The 21,435-nt window shown below is 43.5% G+C and overlaps 1 protein-coding gene across 4 annotated transcripts in view; it reads right to left on the reverse strand.

The window, feature by feature from the left end:
* SHISA6 (shisa family member 6) overlaps positions 1–21,435 on the reverse strand; it is a 332,076-nt gene that overhangs the window by 165,276 nt on the left and 145,365 nt on the right. The window lies entirely within an intron of this gene.

The raw sequence follows: 21,435 nt of genomic DNA on the forward strand, positions 1-21,435 counted from the left end.
GGAAAAGTGTTAAGAAAGAGAATAGTAGAGGTTTAACAAGAGCTTGGAAAACGTGCATATTTGTGGAGTGATGGAAGGAAACTCTATGCAGAAAAGGAGATACAGAAGGTACAGTAAAAAAGAAACTGTAATCTAGCAACATGAGAAATGACTTTCAAGCAAGAGTGGGAAGTGCATAGTATCACATTCTGAAGAAAAAAATAGCAAGGAGAATGAAGACTAAAATAAAGCCCTTAGTTATAGAGATTGAATTTTTCTCAGGGACCCTTGACAGTGGAGTTTAATTTATCTAGTTTTTTGCCTGGAAAGTTACATCATCATTTGCTAAAATCTCTCACCTTCTGCATGGCTCAACATTTCCATAAACATTTTTCTGATCCCTGTCCTCCTGCATCTGCCACTCAAAAGAAATGAGGAATGGGCCGGGTGCAGTAGCTCATGCCTGCAATCCCAGCACTTTGGGATGCCAAGGCAGGTGGACCGCCTGAGGTTAACAGTTCAAGACCAGCCTGGCCAACATGGTGAAACGCTGTCTCTACTAAAAATACAAAAATTAGCCAGTCGTGGTGGCGGGCACCTCTAATCCCAGCTACTTGGGAGGCTGAGGCAGGAGAATCACTTGAACCCAGGAGACAGAGGTTGCAGTGAACCAAGATTGTGCCACTGCACTCCAGCCTGGGTGACAAAGTGATGTGCTGTCTCAAAAAACAAACAAAAATTTTTAAAAACAGAGAATGGATGGTCAAATAATTCCATACTTTTCAATGACACAATATTGAGTCCTACATCCAATATTGATTAGTAGAATCAATTACTGTTTAGCGTTTCCCATACTCAGCAGCAAATGCAGGGAGTAAATACAGCATTACACATAAGACCAGGCATTGCGGCCAGTCAAGGAAGATTTCATTTCATATGAGCAGCTTCAACAGACCTGCATTCCATTTCTCCTGCCCCATCTTTCTATTGTAAAACACAATCAAAGCATTAGAATCAGGCAGCCCTGGCCTTAATTGCCTTTGCTATCCCTAGCTATGTGCTCAGCATAATTGGAAAACAGAAAACTCCCAGATTTTAAATTACTTTTAATAAAATAAGAAAAAAAAATACCGCAAGTGATCTTTCCACTCCTGCTACAATCCGTGTGGTGAGCAAGACAGTCTGGAAAAAAAAAAAATAGGTAGAAGATAGAAGACGGGAAATAACAGTAGGCCCAAGAATGATCAAAACTACTATTGGAATGAGTAAGTTCATCCTAAGTATGAAAGTACTGGAAAAATGTCCTGGTAGGTCAGAGTATTGATTACATGCAACTCAAAGTAAGAGTCTTCTGAATGAGAAGAAAATATTAGGGAAAGAAGTACTTTGGAGATTGTTCATTAAAGAAGAAAGGAGCAGAAGGCAGAAACTGGACCCCTGCCTGACACCTTACACTAAAATTAACTCCAGATGGATTAAAGACTTAAACATAAGACCTAACATCATAAAAACCCGAGAAGAAAACCTAGGCAAAACCATTCAGGACATAGGCATAGGCAAGGACTTCATGACTAAAACACTAAAAGCATTGGCAACAAAAGCCAAAATAGACAAATGGGACCTAATTAAACTCCAGTGCTTCTGTATAGCAAAAGAAACAATGATTAGAGTGAACCAGCAACCAACAGAATGGGAAAAATTTTTTGCAACCTACCCATCTGACAAAGGGCTAATATCCAGAATCTACAAAGAACTAAAACAGATTTACAAGAAAAACAAATCCATCCAAAAGTGGGCAAAGGATATGAACAGACAGTTCTCAAAAGAAGACATTCTTTTGTTGAGGCCAACAAACATATGAAAAAATGCTCATCATCACTGGTCATTAGAGAAATGCAAATCAAAACTACATTGAGATACCATCTCACACCAGTTAGAATGGCAATCATTAAAAAATCTGGAGACAACAGATGCTGGAGAGGATGTGGAGAAATAGGAACACTTTTACCCTGTTGGTGGGAGTGTAAATTAGTTCAACCATCGTGGAAGACAGTGTGGTGCTTCCTCAAGGACCTAAAAATAGAAGTTCCATTTGACCCAGCAATCCCATTACTGAGTATATACCCAAAGGATTATAAATAGTTCTATTATAAAGACACATGCACCTGTATGTTCATAGCAGCACTGTTTACAATAGCAAAGACCTGGAACCAACCCAAATGTCCATCAACAATAGACTGAACCAGGAAAATGTGGCACATATACACCATGGAATACTATGCAGCCATAAAAAATGATGAATTCCTGTCCTTTGTAGGGACATGGATGAATCTGGAAACCATCATTCTCAGCAAACTGACACAAGAACAGAAAATCAAACACTGCATGTTCTCACTCATAGGCAGGTGTTGAACAATGAGAACACAGGGAGGGGAGCATCACACACTGGGCTCTGGTGGAGGGGGGCAAGGGAGGGACAGTGGGGGGGTGGGGATATTGGGGAGGGATAACATGGGGAGAAATGCCAGATGTAGGTAACGGGGGGATGGAGGCAGCAAACCACATTGCCATGTGTGTACCTATACAACAATCCTGCATGATCTGCACATGTACACCAGAACCTAAAGTACAATTAAAAGAAAAAAAAAGAAGAAGAAAGGAGTCATAAAAGTGGAGAGCAGTGGCATCGTATAAGATGAAAGAGGACCAAAAAAAATCAGAGGACACATAACTACATCATCATCATCATCATCATATGCATTAATAAAATTGTACTTTTTGTACTAATAGAAAAGGCTGCCTTTAAAATAGGAATATTATATACTGCTATAAATTCTTAAAGGGATAAAAATTTGAATAAACATATACAAATCTACTGTTAAAAATGTAAAATGAGAACCCAAACTCCTATACTGACAACAGTTTTCTCCCAACCCTACACGAACTAACCATGAAGCAGAAGAAAATCTAACACAATACTTGGAAATGAATTAAATAGCCTTAAGGACACATTTACAGTTATTAAGAAAGAAAGCTCTTAAAACAGAAATTCAAAAACTAAAAACAACCAGCAGAAATAAAAAAAAAAGAGAGAATTAATTGAACTCAAAAAAGATATGAGAGAAAAAAGACAAAATGAAGACTAACATACAAGATGCCTAAGTGGGGGCTCTAACCTCCCTTAAATATGACACTAAGGTACATATCAAAAAAGCCCACCAGGTACCTGAAAAATGTACTCGGAATCATCAACTCTGATGTCCTCACAAAACCAAGACTTCAAAGATAAAGAAAAAATTATCAAGCCTTTTAAACAAAAAGATCAAATAACTTACAAGATCAGAAGAATTTAACTGTCATCAGACTTCTCAAAAAAAAAAAAAAGTAACATAGAAAGCAAGGCAACAATGGGACAGCATTTTTCAGGAAAAGAAGGTGTGAACCTACAATTTTAAAACCAGGCAGATTTCCTTCAAGTGTCAAGTATGTAAAACAACAGTTTCAAGACACAAGAACTGAGGGAATTACACATCCACGAGCCCTTCTTGAGTAATCTGTTGAAAAATAAACTCCAGCCAAGAGAGGACTTGGCAAACTTCAGAGAAAAAGCAAAATGAAAAAGTGAACACACACACACACACACACACACAGAGAGGCAGATAAGAGAATAGACCATTACCACCCAGATGCTGTATGTGACAAAGTAGAAATAATGCAACTAAAAACTAGAAAGAGAAAGGAGGCAGAAAAAAAAGTAGAATAATCACATTGATGGTTGTGTAGGCAAGCAGTGTAAGTTAAGAAATACCAGTAAAATTGATAAACTAGATCAAAAATGTTAAATACAAGTTGGAACTAAGTACTATTTTAAAAAGGTAACGATTGGAAAAAAAAAACCATGAAAATCTACCTAAATGTCAACATTTTAAGGTATAAATGAAACAGCTAAAACTGTACAGCTTGTTAAAAAAAAAAGTTAATAAACTACCATACCCCAAAGTACTAGGCACTGATGATTTCATAGGAGAACTGTTTCCAGCCTATAAAAACTAGAGAGCCGTAATGTTGTACATATGGTTCCAAAGCATTGAATATGGAGGGGAATTCCTAATTCTTTTTTTTTTTAATTTTATTTTAAGTTCTGAGATGCATGTGCTGAACGTGCAGGTTTGTTACGTAGGCATACATGTGCCAGGGTGTTTTGCTTCACCTATCAATGCATCATCTAGGTTTTACGCCCCGTATGCATTAGGTATTTGTCCTAATGCCCTCCCTCCCCTTGCCCCCCAACCCCCAGCAGGCCCCAGTGTTTGATGTTCCTCTTCCTGTGTCCATGTGTTCTCACTTATGAGTGAGAACATGCGGTGTTTGGTTTTCTGTTCCTGTGTTAGTTTGCTGAGGAATGCTTTTACACTATTGGTGGGAGTGTAAATTAGTTCAACCATTGTGGAAGACAGTGTGGTGATTCCTCAAGAATCCAGAACCAGAAATTCCATTTGACCTAGCAATCCCATTACTGGGTATATACCCAAAGGATTATAAATCATTCCACTATAAAGACACATGCATCTGTATGTTTATTGCAGCACTGTTTACAATAGACTTGGAACCAACCTTAACTCTTTTAATAAAGCAAGTATAACATTGATACTCAACAGGATAAAGATAGTATAAGAAAGAAAACTATCAACCAGTATCATTCATGAGTACTGACACAAAAATGCTAAATGAAATACGAGTAAACAGTATCCAATACTATATGAAGAAAATAAAACAATATGAGATTTATTCCAAGATTGCAAGATTAGGTCAATATAGGAAATCCATTAATATTATACAACATAAAAATAGATCTAAGGGAAAAGTCCTTGATGATCTTTACAGACGCTGAAGCTTTTGACAAAATTTAATACCCATTCCTGATTATTAAAAAAAAAAACTCAAGAAAATAGGAACTGACGGATAATATCTCAACACAAATTCTTGTGAATCAATCTCTATCTATCTATCCATCCATCCTATCTACCTACCTGGGATCTCTGTCTATCTTCCTTAGTCATAAAGACAGTATGTTAGTGGGAATGTTCTGGAGACATTTCCACTGGCATCAGAAACAAAGCAGATGCCCTTTATCTCCACTATTATTCAACATTCTACTAGGGACATTAATCCAATGCAATCAGACAATAGAGAAGCATAACTATAAGAAGTAAAATTGGCCAGGCGCAGTGCTTCAGGCCCATAATCTCAGCACTTTGGGAGGCCAAGGCCGGCAGATCACCTAAGGTCAGGAGTTGGAGACCAGCCTGGCCAACATGGTGAAACCCCATCTCTACTAAAAATACAAAAATTAGCCAGGCATGGTGGTAGGCACCTGTAATCCCAGCTACTTGGAAGGCTGAGGCAGGAGAATTGCTTGAACCTGGGAGGCAGAGGTTGCAGTGAGCTGAGATTGCGCCACTGCACTCCAGCCTGGGCGACAAGAGCAAAACTCCGTCTAAAAAAAAGAAAAAAAATAAAACTGCATGTATTTGCATATGATATGATAGCATACCTAGGATGCCAATAATAAAAATAAACAATAAAATAAATCAGTAAGGTAGCAAAATACAGAATTAACACAAGGAAATCAGTATCTTTCATATATTCAAGCATAAACAAAGGGCCTATGGTAGAGAAATCTCATTTACAGACAGCAGTGATGATTGGTACTTAGAAATGCACATAACAACATGTGATCCTAGGCCAAGAAGAACATTTCTCTTTTTATATTAGTTGTAACTTTGAATAAACACTTTAGATTATATACTGTTATTGTATCAATGATAATTTTTCTGGTTTTGATAATCATACTGTGGTTGTATAAAAGAATGTTCTTGAGTTTTAAAAATACGTACTTAGAGAAAAAGACCACCATATCTGCAATTTACTCTCAAATATTTCAGAAAAAAAATTATAAAGAAATATATACATATAGTTACAAAACTGTAAATGTCTATAATGTGTGTATGTGCATATTTGTGTATATATTATACATAATGAAAGAGAGAGACAGAGACTAAGAGAGGCAAAGAGATAGAGGATGATAAACCAAATGTGATAAAATGTTAAAATTTGGAACATTCAAAGGGTATACAGAAATTATTTGTCCTATTATTCTAACTTTTATATATGTCTGAGTTTGTTTCTAAATAAAAACATTAAAAAATAAAAAATCAGTAAAAATAAAGTTGTGTGCCTAAAACTGGCTATATAAATGATGGTATAATAGCATGTACTATGAAGCAGTCATGGGGAACATGCAGAACTGAGCTAAAGCTGTATGTGTAGATATCAAATGACCTATAAGGAATATTAAGCTTAAAAAGCAATATGCAGAATTCTGTGTTCAAAAATGCATATGATTGAGTTGCAAGAGATACATAAAAGGTGCAGAGATGACTCAATTAAAGGGCACCAACTTTGACAGAGGTGGAAGGGGCTGCCTCAGCACAGATGCAGGAGTCCTGGAGCATGAGGAATGGAAAACATCCTGTCGCAAATTTACAGGTAGGGAGGTGTAGACTCAGAAAGATGAAGCAATTATCTAAGAGTACATTAACGTGCAAGTTCTCAGGTCTCTTGACTCCCAGGTTGAAGTTGTTTCAATGTATCCATCCAGCCAGCCAGCCATGCACTCATTCTCTCATAAATATCTACTGGGCATCAACTATGAGCCAGGCACCATGCTAGCCACAGGCAACACAGTGGTCAACATCCCCAGATACGGTCCCTGCTCACAAAGGGGCAAAGACAGACATTAGGCAAGACACCATACAAGTTAAAGTAATCTTTTGAAGATAATGAAAATATTATGAAAGATATGATTTGCATTTGAGGGCCAAGGAAGACTTACTAGCGAAAGGAAAATATAAGCAGAGACCTGAACAACGAGTATATTGGTCCAGTAAGTACCAAAGTAGAAGAGCATTCTAGACAGAAGGAAGAGCCTGTGCAAACGCCCTAAAAAAGGAAGAGCAGAAAGGAAGCCAGTCTTGGCTAGAGTGCAGTGAGCAAGAAAGACAGCAGCACAGCAAGATGCCTGTTAAACAAGGGCTAGATGATGCAGAGTCTTGTTTGCTTGGATCCTGGGTCATGTTTTCTACCACAGAATAGAGGAATGAAAGCAGAGTATGTGCATCTTGCCATTTCAGAGTTTTGAGCTCAGTAATTTTGTGACGGGCAAGCACAGTTCCAGAGAGTCAGGGTTAATATATAAGATTCTGGCTCCAATAAAGCCTTAGAGGTTTTATAAATGAGATAATCACAATAGAGCTGAGCTTTAGAAAGGTTACATTGGAATAAGTTAGGTTAGGAAGGTACATTGGAATAAATTTGGTTAAATGAGGTGGGATGAGTTAGATCACTCTGGCTGCTCAGTAAAGGACAGGATGTGGGTGATGGGTGGGTGGCAAAAACGGAACTCCATGGAGGAGGCCTTTGCAACTTGTCTGGATGGGAAGCAGAGGAGGGACAGACTAGGATCCTGGCTAAGAAGTAGGGTGGGGGGCAAATGGTGTGGAAGGTCAAGAAAATGCAATAGAATGGTAACAGACTTGGATGCAGGCAGTGAGGGAGAAAAAGATGTCAAGGATAGTGTGCAGTGTGTAGAGTGCTGCTTGAGCAACAGTATAGCTAGTGAAGCCATTTACCAAGATGGGGAACACTAAGGGGAAGAGGGAGTTGGGGGAAAAGTGCCAAGGCCCCATATATGACTGGGCAATCACAAAGAATGATCTACCTCAATAAATGCAGAGATATCTTCTTAAAGGGGATCTCCTGAAGACTAGGAATGTCTCATATCTAAAGAAAAGGCTAAGATGACAGAATTTGGGCAGAACAGTAGGCTTAGGGGCAAATGCTCAAGATCAAGAGGCTTCCCCAGAACCTCTCATGTAAAAAAGAGGGCTACTTATTCTACTTGTTTGGTCCACTGGTACCCCCACTCCCACCTGAGACTGCCAAATAACCTGCCTTCTTGAGCCCCAGCCATGTAGGGCCTTCTCTGTGCATTCTGACTTGAGGTTCCATTCCCGTATTGCTCACTTGTCTACAAAGTAAAGAACAAAGCAGTCTATTTTGTGTTGCTATATCAGAATACCTGATGTGGGTAATTTATAAGGAAATAAAGTTTATTTGGCTCATGATTCTGGTGGCTGCAAAGTCCAGGATTGGACAGCTATATCTGCTGAGGGCTCATGATGCTTCCACTCATGGCAGAAAGGAAAACTGGGTATAGGTATGTATGATCACATGGCAACAGACGAAGCAAGAGAGCATCTAGGGAGTCAAATTCACTTTTATAATAACCCACTCTCAGGAAACTAATCCAGTTCCTTGAGAGAAACAACTCACCCCTGTGGGACAGCAATAATCTATTCATGAGGAATCCTCCCCCAAGACCCACACCCTTTTACTAGGCTCCATGTCCCAACACTGCCACACTGAGAGTCAAATTTCAACATAAGCTTTTGCACAGCAGCTAATGTCTATGCCATGACCCTATCTATTTCAGTTGAATGGATTCAAGGCTCAGGCGTTCGTTCAATTGCTCTTAGTAAAAAACCAGAAAACCATTACATTTCCCCCGAATTACTTCCCCAGGGCAGAAGCAGAAAAAAAAAAGATTCACTGGGAAGCAGATGAAGAGAACAAGAATCTGACATCAATCCTATTCAAGGAATCAATACTTTATGAGCTCTGGCCCCTCTGAACCCAGAATGCACATTTACAAATTCTTCGTGGAAGGGCCTTCAGGTATGAACTATGAACCATCTGCACCTTAAAAAAAAAAACCACTCCTCTCCAGTTCTATGTTCATATAGGTAATGCCTTATTACTGGTACCTTAAACAGGGATATGAATGGTCCAAGACTCAGAGTGGCAGAAGAATAGATGCTCTGAGAACACATGGTGTGTTCAAACTCCCCGCCTTATTCGATGCAGTAGGCCTACATTCAATGCAGTACGAGGTATCTTATCTTGAAGCTGTCCCAGAATATCAGACAGTAAAGGGTCATATCAATCTTCAATGCCCTGATTTACATGAGGGAACTGAGGCCTGCAATAGTGAAACTATCCACGACTGGAGCCATGGTTGAGTCTCTGGAGAGCACTAAATCCATAAACCCACTCAGCTCCCTTCAGCTCTGCAGTCTGAGCTGCACCACAATTCATGCAAAGGAGGACACTCGTGCTGAGAAGAGTAGAGGCAGGAGGAGTTGAGCATCAGTTTCTAGTCCATCTCTGCCCATGGAGTCGCCACACACAGGGGTCTGCTTTTTGTGTTGCTTTGTGCCTTAGTTCTATTCTTAAAGGCAGAAGCGTAACAAGGAGGAAGAGTGTAACAAGGAGGAAGAGGGCATAGGCAGTGGTCATTAATTGTAATTTTTAACTCAGCCCACATTTCTATGCCTGGAAGGATTTAGGACACTGCCTCCAACTCGCCTTTCCAGCTGTTTCCTCCTGCCCCCTACAGGTGTCCTATAGCCCCATCACTTTCTCATTACCCCCTGCAGGTGACTTATGGCCCCACACACCTGCATTTCCATGATCATGCCTTTATTTAGGAGGCTCCCCCACCTGAAATACCTGCCCTGCCCTATTCTTGGCCTGTCACTTTCTTCTTCTCCTGCAAGGTGATCCTCTCAACCCCTGTCTCCCATAGGGGGCCATTTAGGACCTGTCCATTCAGAGGCAACATTTTCCTCTTGTAATATCCTCCACTATTCTTGGGATCTACTTCATGGCACTTACCATTTACTCGGCAGGAGTTTTACTGCCTGGCTTCTCATAGGCAGAATCTGTCTTACTCATCTTTGCTCAACTGATACTTGAGTTTCACCGGAATGGGCAAAAGTACATGTCTCTGTGGCTGGTTTTGGTTTTCCCTGTTTAGAACAGGTCACTGGAATCTTAAGAGCTCTCTGCATCACCCCTCAGAGCTCCTCATATTAGTTTCCTCCTCAGCTATGGGACAGCCTGGCTTCCACCATGCAGGATATGGAATGAGACTGTGTGTCACATGAGTCTTAGAAACAAAAGTGATCTTACAGGCTATTGAGGAGACTTCACTGAAATAAAAAATATATATATTTTATATCAGTGCTTCTCAAATTTAATGTGTGTAAGAATTACCCGGAGTTTTTGTTATAATAAAATGGTGATTCTGATTCAGTAGGTTTGGGGTGGGGCCTGAGACTCTGCATTTCTCACTGGCTTCCAGGTGAAGCCCAAGTGGCTGGCCCTCGCATCATCCTTTGAGCTGTAAGTTTCTACAGCACTCTTAAGCCCTAACAACATGAGGAGCTACCATTGCTTGAGTGTGTAGAGCTCTGATGCAGGTGTTTTACAGTCTCCAAAACAGCCCTGAGAAGCAGGCAGTACTGTTACCTTATTACACAGATGAATGTCATAGAGGTCAAAGTCACACAGCTAGCAAGGCTGGAGCTAGGAGTCCAGCATGTCTGACTCCATGACTCTCTTCAGCAGTTTTCTTCTTCCAACAATCAGCTAATGAATAAAGTTTACCTTGCTATTTGGAGTGGAGTAAGACTGAGGCTGAGGCCGTGATACTAGGCAGGAGGGGCTGAAATTTCTTTATTCTGTCATGTTTATAATCTGCACAGAAGCAGGGTCACATAATAATGTAGTTATGTTCCAAATGGTGATGCCCTGAGAACACCAGTCTTCTGCTCCACTTCTAGACCGCCATGAAATCCTGGCCACTGTTGATTGAGAGACTGAATTCTCCTGGCCACAGACCCCAGCTGGCATAGAGAAGCCATTCCTACCACCTTCCTGGGGCTTGACTTAGCCCCATAGCTTAGCTTTCAGGGTCCATGAGACTCTTGGCAGTGAGCAGTAGAGAACAAGAGAAGCAAATGCCAAGGGCTGGCACCCAGGAAGGAGTGATTCCCAACTTGGATGACCAGTCAGTGCCAAGACCAGTGCCAGAAAGAGAGACTGTACTAGCCCAAGGGTCATAGGAAGAGAAAGCTCAGATTTGGCACCAGCAAGGGATTGGAAAACAAAAAGAACAGCAGCCCAGAGCTGCTAGACCCCTGGCTGAGCAAGCCAGCCTCTGGGAAAACAGAACTTGATCCACTTGCCTCTCCCAAAGAGCTGGTAAAGAAAGCACCAAGATTCAGGGTATAACAGCTTTCCCTTCTGCCTAATAGAAAGCTGGTGAAAGCTGAGGAGGGACACATTCATGATTCCCAGTGTCCAAAAAGTCTCTCTTGCTCTCCTGCCAGGGGCCATGAGAGATCCAGCTATACCTGAGTTATTCCCCTTTTAAGGAAAGCATACATGTACCCTACAAGTAAGAGCTGAAACTTCCCTAGACAAGCAGCCTTGCAGTTTATTGGCAATCCTTCTTTGCCTGGCACTATCTTTCCTCTCCTTACACCAGCCCAGAAGACTGTCCCATTGGCTACCATGGCCCACCTACGTGGGCCAATGGTAACAGGCCCACAAACAAGCATTAAACAGGGATATGAATGGCCCAGGACTCAAAATATGCCTGGTGGATGGGAAGTTTTCTCTGTGACACCATTTGCCAAGGTGGTGTGAGTTGGGTGACAGCTTAGATGCCCCATGGAGACACCTGTCCATGTGCCACTTCAACCCACACATTCTCTTAGAATGAGGTGAGCTAAAGAAGAACAATGCCCATTCCCTGAGTCAGCCTGCAGACTGATTTCCTTGGGGCCAGGCATGTGAGTCTCAGGCCTCAAGTGAGTCTCCTGAGGGCAAACATGGTGGTGCTACCTTAGAGGTGGATTCGGTGGGTGGCTCAGGAGTGCTTAGTGCTTTGCTGCTCCTCAAATCAACCTGACGCTTAATTGCTGTGAGTCCAGCTGGAGAAAGAGTCCTGGGCCACACTGAGGAGTCACAGCATCCTATCAGCTTTCTGGAGGGTCATGGGTATTCTTGTTAACAGGACCCATATGGGAAAGGGAGTTTTGCAGAATCATTGTCCTCAGGCAAAATGGCTCAACTTGCAAACAGAAATACCCAACTGAGAAACCCTCAAAGGTTTTGATTTACCTTTAAAAAAAAAAAGCTTTTGTTTGAACAGCAGTTCTGTTGAGGATAAAACTCACCATTCCTACAGAGCCATCTTTACTTCTGATGCAATCAGTTTTTACTTGATTCAAACAACATATGGAATCATACTGACACCCAATAGTTTCCTAAGGGTAAGACTTAGGGACAGTTTGTGCGTGCTGGCCAGGGTCATGGGAAATGTCATTGAATAAAGCTGAGCACACCAAGTCAATGACAGGTTGTCAGTATCCAGCCATTAATCAGGAGTGAACCGACATAAAGTAAACAGGGGAGCTGTCCCACATGTGCATATCCAAATGACCAACAGTCAGTTGAGATCTTTGGTGCCCTCGGCCCAGAACCCGAGAGTTCCTCTCTGTTCTGCCCCCACTCCCATCCACCCCGCACCTATGGAGCCACACAAGAATGACGGCTCCCAGGTGGTACTGGCTTCACAGAGGCCATTCCCAGCCAAGACTGTACTTCCCTCTCAGGGTTGAAAAAGCTCACTGTTGCCATGGAGACTGGACGCCTTCTGAGCTCTGTGCTTTATCTAGCGCCCAGCATTCAAACACCTTGGTATACTCAAACCCACTCACTCCCCTGGCTCTCTAGACCGTGAAAATATCTAGGCGGGGTTCTTTTAGTCAAATGCCTCAAACATCTTCTTGCCACAATTCACTGATGGTCTGGGGTTCTTGCCCAAATCCTGGTGTAGGGGTGGTAGCCTGTGATTCTGTGGAGGCCCACACATATACATCCATTCTTTCTTCCTAGGAGAGAAGACCTAATTTCAAGTTTTGTATCACATAAGGCCCTGGGCAACACCCAGACAAATGGGCTGATGGGAGAGGTGAGCACACTCTTGCCTCTCCCACCAGCTCCTGGGGGTGCAGGAGGATCAGATCGGCCACGAGGCTGCAGAAAGGGTTGAGGAGATAAAGCGAGCTTGGCTCCAGAAGGCAGTGCTGGGTGGGAGGTCCACAGTCCATGTAAAACCTGATTCAGCTGGAAGAGGTCCCTGACCTCAGCTTTGATTAACGTCTCTGCTTTGTTCAGCCTCCCACATTAATGATTAGTCCCTGGCCATCGTTATTTCCCAAAGTCACACTTCTCAAAAATCTTGTAATCTCACATCCCTCACCAATCCCAGGGACCAAGCCTCTTATCGTGGCTTCCCCTTGTCCTGCTCTCTTACTTCTGTTAGACTATTTACCCTGATCATCATTGGCTAACATCTCTGCGTTTTCTGAATTTTATAATCCAGGCCTCTGGCTTCATGTCCTTCTCAGAGTCAAAGTCATTACTTTTTCTTTCTTTCTTTCTTTCTTTTTTTTGAGATGGAGTTTTGCTCTTGTTGCCCAGGCTGGAGTGCAATGGCACGATCTTGGTTCACTGCAGCCTCCGCCTCCCGAGTTCAAGCGGTTCTCCTGTCTCAGCCTCATTACAGCAGGTGCCACCAGCCTAGCCTCTAGAATTCCTCCAGCCCCACAGGTCCTCCTCCTCAGATCTGTGGGTATGCACAGCCAAGGGGGCATCTCTGTGATTCCCCTTGTTGCTGAGACTTCTAAATTGGCATCAGGATGGTCACTTTTCCAGCCTTGACCTCATCACCTGCTTCAATGCACTCACCCCCTTTTTTAAGCATTTAATCCCTGAACTTTCTGCCTCAGATCCCATAGAGTGCCTGTCTGGACAGAAGGATGGCCATACCCAACCCCGTCCCCAAGAGCATCATATGGATGGGATGATAGGATCTGTTCAGGGTTGTGCTGTGGGGTCTGGAAGGCAACTTCTTGCATTCTGGCCTTGTCTCCATCTACCCGGTGACCTCAGAGCAGTCCCAATAGTTCCTAGGGCCTTGGGGCTGTGCCGATTCGAGCTCTGGGCAGAAGCACCCTTACATTTCTTCTCTGGGTTCTGCAGGTCATTGTGAAAAATGCTTTGAAGCCAGACTGGCTGGGCTTTCTCCCACACTATTAGAGTGACAAACTGTCCTCGTTTGCCAGAAACTGAGTGCTTTCCCAGGACACAGAACTTTCAATGCTAAAACTGGACAGTCCTGGGCAACCTGGGATGGTTGGTCACCCTAACCCTCACTCACAGCTGATAGCTTGCTTTACAATTCACTGAGCAATGATCACATACACCCACCTACCTGCACCTGCGGCTGTGTGGCCTACCTGACACATGTGCCCTGGCGGGCTTTGTAACTTGCCAAGGCCAGTGCCCCACGTGGGCTGTAGATTCTGTCTGCTTTCACTTACCAAGAACATCACTTCTGAAAGACAGCCCTCCCCCAGCAAAATCAATTTTTCCCTTTTGTACTGGATCATTTATATCCGCAGACAAATGGACTGTGATTTCTCCTTTCTTTAAAAAATAAAATGAAGCAAAACAAAACTCTCTTTACACCATTCTCCTTTCTGGCTAAATACTGCTCTCATTCTCTATAATCCTTAACATTAAAATCAAAGGGTTGTCTGTACCTGTAATCCACATTTGTCTTCTCCCATTCTCTTATTTTAAAAAATCTTGTATTACTTTTTCTTTTTCTTTCTTTCTTTTTTTTTTGAGATGGAGTTTTGCTCTTGTTTCCCAGGCTGGAGTGCAATGGCACAATCTCAGCTCACTGCAACCTCTGCCTCCTGAGTTCAAGCAATTCTCCTGCCTCAGCCTCCCAAGAAGCTGAGATTACAGGCATGTGCCACCACACCTGGCTAATTCTGTATTTTTAGTAGAGACAGGGTTTCACCATGTTGGTCAGGCTGGTCTCGAACTCCTGACCTCAGGTAATCTGCCTGCATCAGCCTCCCACTGGTATTACTTTTTATTAGGAAACATTTCCGACATTTACCAAAATAGAGTGAACAGCACAATGCACCTTCTTCTTCCCATCACTTGGTTTGTCCAGGTAACAAGCACATCCCAGACATCATCGTTCTCTCTTGCATCCATTGAATTGCTCCCCCCGACCCTCAAACTGTTCTTGCCAAGTTCACCAATGACCTCCATGAGACTAGGTCGCACCTGGTGGTCACTTCTCAAGCTTCAGCTCATTGGACTTCTCTACAGCCTACAATAGCTAAGCTAATTGCTCCCTTTCTTGGGAACATATTTTTTTTTCCACTCAATTTTCAAGACAGCACACCACCCTGGTTTTCCTGATGCCTGGCTGCTCACTCCTGAGCTGTCTTTTCTGTAGGTCCCTCCTCATCTCCCCCAGCCTCTCCCTGTTGGGGTCCCCATCGCTCCATTCTCGGGCCTCATCACTTGCAGAGCACTACTTGCTAGCTAATCTCATCCTCCCAGCTTCAAGAGCCATCCACCCACTGGAAACTCCCACCCTTCTATCCCCAGCCAATAACTTTCCCTTGAACTCAGCATTTTCACCTGGGTGGTTAACAAGCATCTGAAACTTAATATGAAGCCAGACTGGATTCATATGCATCCTGATCTCTGCCTAAAATCTGGTCCTCCCACAGACTTCCATCTTCCCAGTGCCTCAGCCCCAAAACACATCTTTTCTTATTTCACCCAGAGTGGAAGCCAGATCCTTAAAGGCCCCACAAAGCCCTGTGGGGTCAATTCCCTGCACCTCTCTGACCACACCTCCAACTGCTCACGCTCTGGCTCCTTCTTTTCCAGCCCCATTGCTGCTCCCCACACAAGCCAGGCAGGCAAAGCAAAACTGTTTCCTCACTTGGAAGACCCTTCTCCCCAGGAATCCAGATGGCCTAATCCTTCACATCCGTCAGTCTTTGCTCAATGTCACTTTTTTTTTTTTTTTCAAATGAGGCCTTCTGGACTCTCTTTTAAAAAGTGCAGCTCACCACTCCATTCTCTGCCTTAATTGCTCCAAAGCTCCTAACTCCATCGGACCTACTTCGTATATTTACTTGTGTCTTGATTTATTTCTATCTTCTATGGAATGTGAGTTCCATAAGGAACTCCGTAAGCTCCAATGACCAGGTGCCACCAGTTCAGTTACATGTAAGCTTGTCTGCTATATCCTCAGTGCCCAGAATAGTGTCTGGCATTCAGCCAGTGCTCAGGAAATGTGATTTAGTGGAGGAATTAATGGAAACATGAGCACGAAGATCGCCTCCTACAATGGAGCAATCACTGTGAAGCTCCTTTTACCAAAGGCTTCAAACATTTCTCTTTCTCTCTTCCTTGGTCTGTCTTCCTCTTTCTCTCTATCTCTAACTGTCACCCTCCTCTATCTGGCTCCCAGCATAGCAGAAAGGACTTGGTGAGTGGTGAGAAATACCATAGGAGGGCAGGCAGTAACCCACATCACCACCTCCATGGGGACCTGGATGTCACATTCACTCTCCAGCTGCAGTGAGCATATCTGCCACTGCCGCTGCCACCACCACTGTAAAGACCCCTTACTCACTCCTGGTGTGGCCAGAGATGTCCCAGTGGAAACCACTGGAATTGACAATATTGAAATGTGGGGGCTTCTGGAAAGAGTCCCCTGGCTTTTTCAACCAGGCTCAAAAATCAACCAGCCTGACTGAGTTTTTAACCAAATTGCCTAAATAGAATAGGGTTTCCGTAGGTGTATTCATTAAGACAGATTCTGAAAATCTATCTGAAAGGATTGCGCTTCCTCTCCGGAAGGGCAGTCCCTGCCAATCTAGTGTTAAGGCTCTAACTCCTGGCTCATGTTTTTTATGACTTTCTGCCTTGCAAAACGTGTGCCTCTAATAAGAAGAGTCATCTTCTATTGAGCATCTACGTGTGGTTCCCATGGAAGCACGGCCCATCCACCACCTCAGCTACTCCCCAGCTCAGAAAGGCAGGATAGTACAGTGAATAGCAGCAGATCTTCAGAATCAGGACTGGATTTGGAATAAAACAAGACTGACTGCTTGCTCTTGACTTAAGCAAGTTGCTCAATTGCTCTGACTTTCACTTTTTGCCTATAAAATGAAGGTAACAAGAGCTCTCCCACGGAGTGGTTGTAAAGGTGAAGATATGGGCACACAGTATATATGTATGTAAAGACCTTGTAAACAGTAAATGCTCGGCAACCAGAAGTCTTCATCACTGAGTTTTCATTGTGGCAGCCTGGGAGGACTCTTTGCCTTGCTAAAGACCACTCTGGGTTCCAGTGTTGGGGGCTGGGTGATCTTGTCTAATTAACAGAGAAAAGATTTCAGGGGGAACTTGGCCTAAACTCATGGTCACTCAGATCAGCATCTTAGCTCTAGATGCTATTTATCCTAAGGGATGAATGAACAGAAAGTCAAAGAAAAAAACCAAAAAAAGAGACATTCAGAAGTAGCTACTTATAAGGAGACAGTAATAGGAAAAGAATTATAAGAAAAAGAATGAGCATGCCATTCAGTTAGAAAGTCCTGGAAAAGGGTGTCACAATGATGCTATGTAATTTGGGGGCTTGGCCGATCACTGAGGGACCTCCTACACTAAAATGCAGGATCTGCCAACGGGTGAGAGAGACGGTAGAGAGCTTTGATGGATATGGCGCCCCCACAGGCAGAATTCTGTATTTTCTAAGGTCTCACTTTCTAAATCCCACTAACTAAAGAATACCCATTTATTGTAGGCTTTCTTTGAGAGTATGTAATTACCCATGTGCTATGGGTCTTGTTACAAAGCAGACAGATCCATGTGCATTCTCACCCCCAAGCCCTTAAAGTGGAGGAGACTTCACTGATGCTAGAGGGTGCTTCTGTCTCCATGCTGCCTCTGGAGCTTATAAAAAAGGGCTGGCAAGGCCAGGCATGGTGGCTCACGCCTGTAATCCCAGCACTTTGGGAGGCTGAGGTGGGTGAATCACCTGAGGTCAGAAGTTCAAGATCAGCTTGGCCAACATGGTGAAACCCCGTTTCTACTGAAAATACAAAAATTAGCCAGGCATGTTGGCACATGCCTGTGGTCTCAGCTACTTGGGAGGCTGAGGCAGGAGAATTGCTTGAACCCAGGAGGTGGAGGATGCAGTGAGCTGAGATGGTGCTACTGCACTCCAGCCTAGGCAACAGAGGTAGACTCTGTCTCAAAAAAAAAAAAAAAAAAAAAAGACTGACAGGACTGATGTCATGATGTCAACTAAGATTCCGATGAAGACTCCCACCCTTACTTAGAACAGGGGCCATCCATACTTGGCTCCTGGATAATCAGAGTCTCATTAGAAATACACAATAAATTCAGTGATCCGGGCCAGTAGGAAAATGGTATTACCTTGTAAAGCAGGTGTTGGCTACTCATTTAGTCCTGAGAGTCAAAATGGGGCTATGCAGTGGCCAGGTGCCACCAGGAGGCCTAAAGAAAATGCTGGATGAATGGGGAAAAAGGAATAAAGGAAGAGGATCCAGGAAGGGAGTTGCTGGAGTTGAAACAAAGGATAAAGAAAACAAAGAGAATTAAACACATACAAATGAAAATGACCCCACATTCGATGTTTTTGAATTATTCCCTTCCATGGGATATTAATATGGATCCAGCTGCTTAGAGCTAGCACTTAGAGTTGAACTTAGTCTGCTCTGAAGGAAGAGAGGATGGTTCCCTGCCCTTTTCCAGAGATCCAAGCTGTCCAGAGGACTAAAGAGTCCCTGATATTAGAAGGGAAGTTCAGGCCAGGTGCAGTGACTCAATCCCATAAATCCAGCACTTTGGAAGGAGAAGGCAGGAGGATCACTTGAGGCCAGGAGTTTGAGACCTGCCTGGGCAACATAGTGAGACCCTGTTTCTGCAAAAATAAAAAAAGTTAAATTAGCTGGGCATGGGGGCATGTGCCTGTAGTCCCAGCTACTCAAGAGGCTGAAACGGAAGGATCACTTGAGCCTGGGAGTTTGAGGTTATAATGAGCTATGACTGTGCCACTGCACTCTAGCCCAGGGAGCCGAGTGAGACTCTGTCTTTCTCTCTGTCTAAAAAAGAGAATCTCCATTTCCGAAGTCTTCCTGCACCCACCATCACCGCCACCACCCTCTAACCCAGACTCTTTGCTCTTGAAACTTTGGCTATTCTCTAAATAGGGAAATACACACAAGATACATTCCTGGAAAGAGAAGGCATCAGAAGCCTCGGATAGAAGGGAATGGGAAGGAAAATCTGGCACAAATAGTGAATGGGGAGAACAGGCAATGCATGCACAGGAGGGGCAGGTGGTGCCACAGAACAATTTAAGATGGCAGGTAAGGAGCATCAGACACAGTTATGGGCAGGGAAGGGTCTCCTGGATGTCCCCAGCAGCAGTGACTGAAAGGACAGGTGGGGACTGGGAATCACTTATGTGGCTATGATGGAGTCCAGTTCATTTGGAAGCAGCCTTAAGTCCACTGTTGGATAAATGCATGATCTGGCTCCCCTGTGGCTTGGCTCCTCCCTCTTTCCACTCTTGTCCTCTTCTATCCTGCTGTACTTACACTGGCCTCCTTTGTAATTCCCCAATTCCCATCTAATTGGAGAGGCCTTCCCTGGCAAGAGCAGCTTCCTGCCACTGCACTCCCTGCTGCCTGCTTTAATTTTTCTCCTTGCACTTCCTGTAAATAATTTGTCTGTTTACCCCAGTGGAATGTGAGTTCCATAAGGAACTCCATAAACTCCCTATCTTCTAAATATTGCTTAGCATATAGCAGGCCTCAGTTGAAAGAATGCATGAACCCAAAGCCATCTTATTTATTATATGTATAAAGAGTTCTGCTGGGTGAAGTGTTGGGTGTTTTGGGTTGGACCACCTATAAGGGTAAGGGGTAGGGGAAAGGGTGGTGAACTACTGCAGTGGAGAAACCTTCATAAGAGTTGCTGTCTTCTCTTTGGAAATCTACATTTCCACCTTTGCTTTAAGGATTGTAGGGTTGTGGTAGCTGGCCTCCAAATTGGCCCCCAATAATCCCTGGCTCCTGGTATTCACGCCTCAGTGTAGTTCCCACCCATTCAGAATAGGATATTGCAAAAATAATGGTGTGCAACCAGTAAGATTGGTCATGAAAGATGCTGTGTCTTCTGTCTTTCTCTTTCTCAGATTACCCACCCTAAGGAAATCCAGGCACCATGCAGTGAAGACATTCAGCCACCCAGGGAGAAACATCATGGGGAGGAACTGAAGCTTCTTGCCAACATCCAGCACCATGTGAGTGAAGCGTCTTGGAGACAGATCCTCCAGCCCTAGTCAAGTCTTCAGAGGATGCAGCCCTGCCTGGTGGTGATGGCAACCTCATGAGACTCCAAGCCCAAAGCACTCAAGTTCCCAACCCAGCAGGGACTATGTGAGATTACAGACGTTTATAATTGTTTTAAAATGCTAAGTTTGAGAGTAAATTGTTTCACAGTGCTAGGTAATAATCACAAAGTGGATGATGTGGGGAGCAGCAATCCCTGGTCTGAGTTGATAGACTATGACCCAGAATGTATCTTTCAGTGACTAACTGTGCGGCCCATTTCCCATTCTGGAGACAGCTGGTCCCAATTTGATTCTGCAACTCTCAGTAGCCACAAATGCCACCTGTATCCTCAATAAACTTTATTTAGACACAAATAGACACAACAGAAAATACATACACAGATACAGATTTTTTTTCTCTATAGGATGAACAAACATCACATAAGGAAATTTAAAAAGTGGTGCACGGAACGTAAGAAAATATTGCACAGTTCCTTGTTTACTCACACAAGACACATATCTCAGAGGAAGACAGGGATACACTATCCCTACAACAGAATTCACATTTGATCTTTAACAGCACACAGATATTGGAACGGTAATCAAAGGAGTGAGGGATCCAGTGACTCTTGATGTGACAGAACGCTCACAACACTCGTAGGACCTTGTTTAAACAAAAGACAGAATTGAGGAGGAGTCCATGCCCCCTGCACAGATGCTCTGCAAGCTGTCAGCTAGGTCATAAAGCAGCTCAGCAGAAACTCTAGGTTAGCTTTCATCTTGAGGCTGAGAGGTCTGCATAACCTCTACCTTTCCATCCACATCATCAAGTGTTTACAGAGACTCACTTAGGATGCTGAAACTCTCCAAATGCACACTGACTTAGATATGACAGTACAGAACGTTGACATCAGTTTATAAGATGTAGCTTTCAAAAGGAAAAGGAGTAATAGCCAAGAGGCGAACACACACATTGCAAATGCTGCTACATCCACCCACCGGCAGTGTTTTCCACCACACTCCCGGTGGTCCCTCCCATAGGGAGCCGCCGGCATCTGTGTCCTGCTCCCCTCCATGGGTGGAGAGGGATGGGTGTCTCTTGGAAGTCTATCACCCTCTAAAGTCACACCTGTGACCTCCTGGTAACTCCTGTCAGAAGCCACGCATGTCACCAGGACAAGCTGCCACGGAACCACCCCACTCATTCCCATCCTGGACCAGCCTCTGGC

This window comes from Aotus nancymaae, unplaced genomic scaffold, assembly GCF_030222135.1.
Source record: "Aotus nancymaae isolate 86718 unplaced genomic scaffold, 86718_ANA_hifiasm-v0.15.2.pri h1tg000018l, whole genome shotgun sequence".
Taxonomy (NCBI): domain Eukaryota; kingdom Metazoa; phylum Chordata; class Mammalia; order Primates; family Aotidae; genus Aotus; species Aotus nancymaae.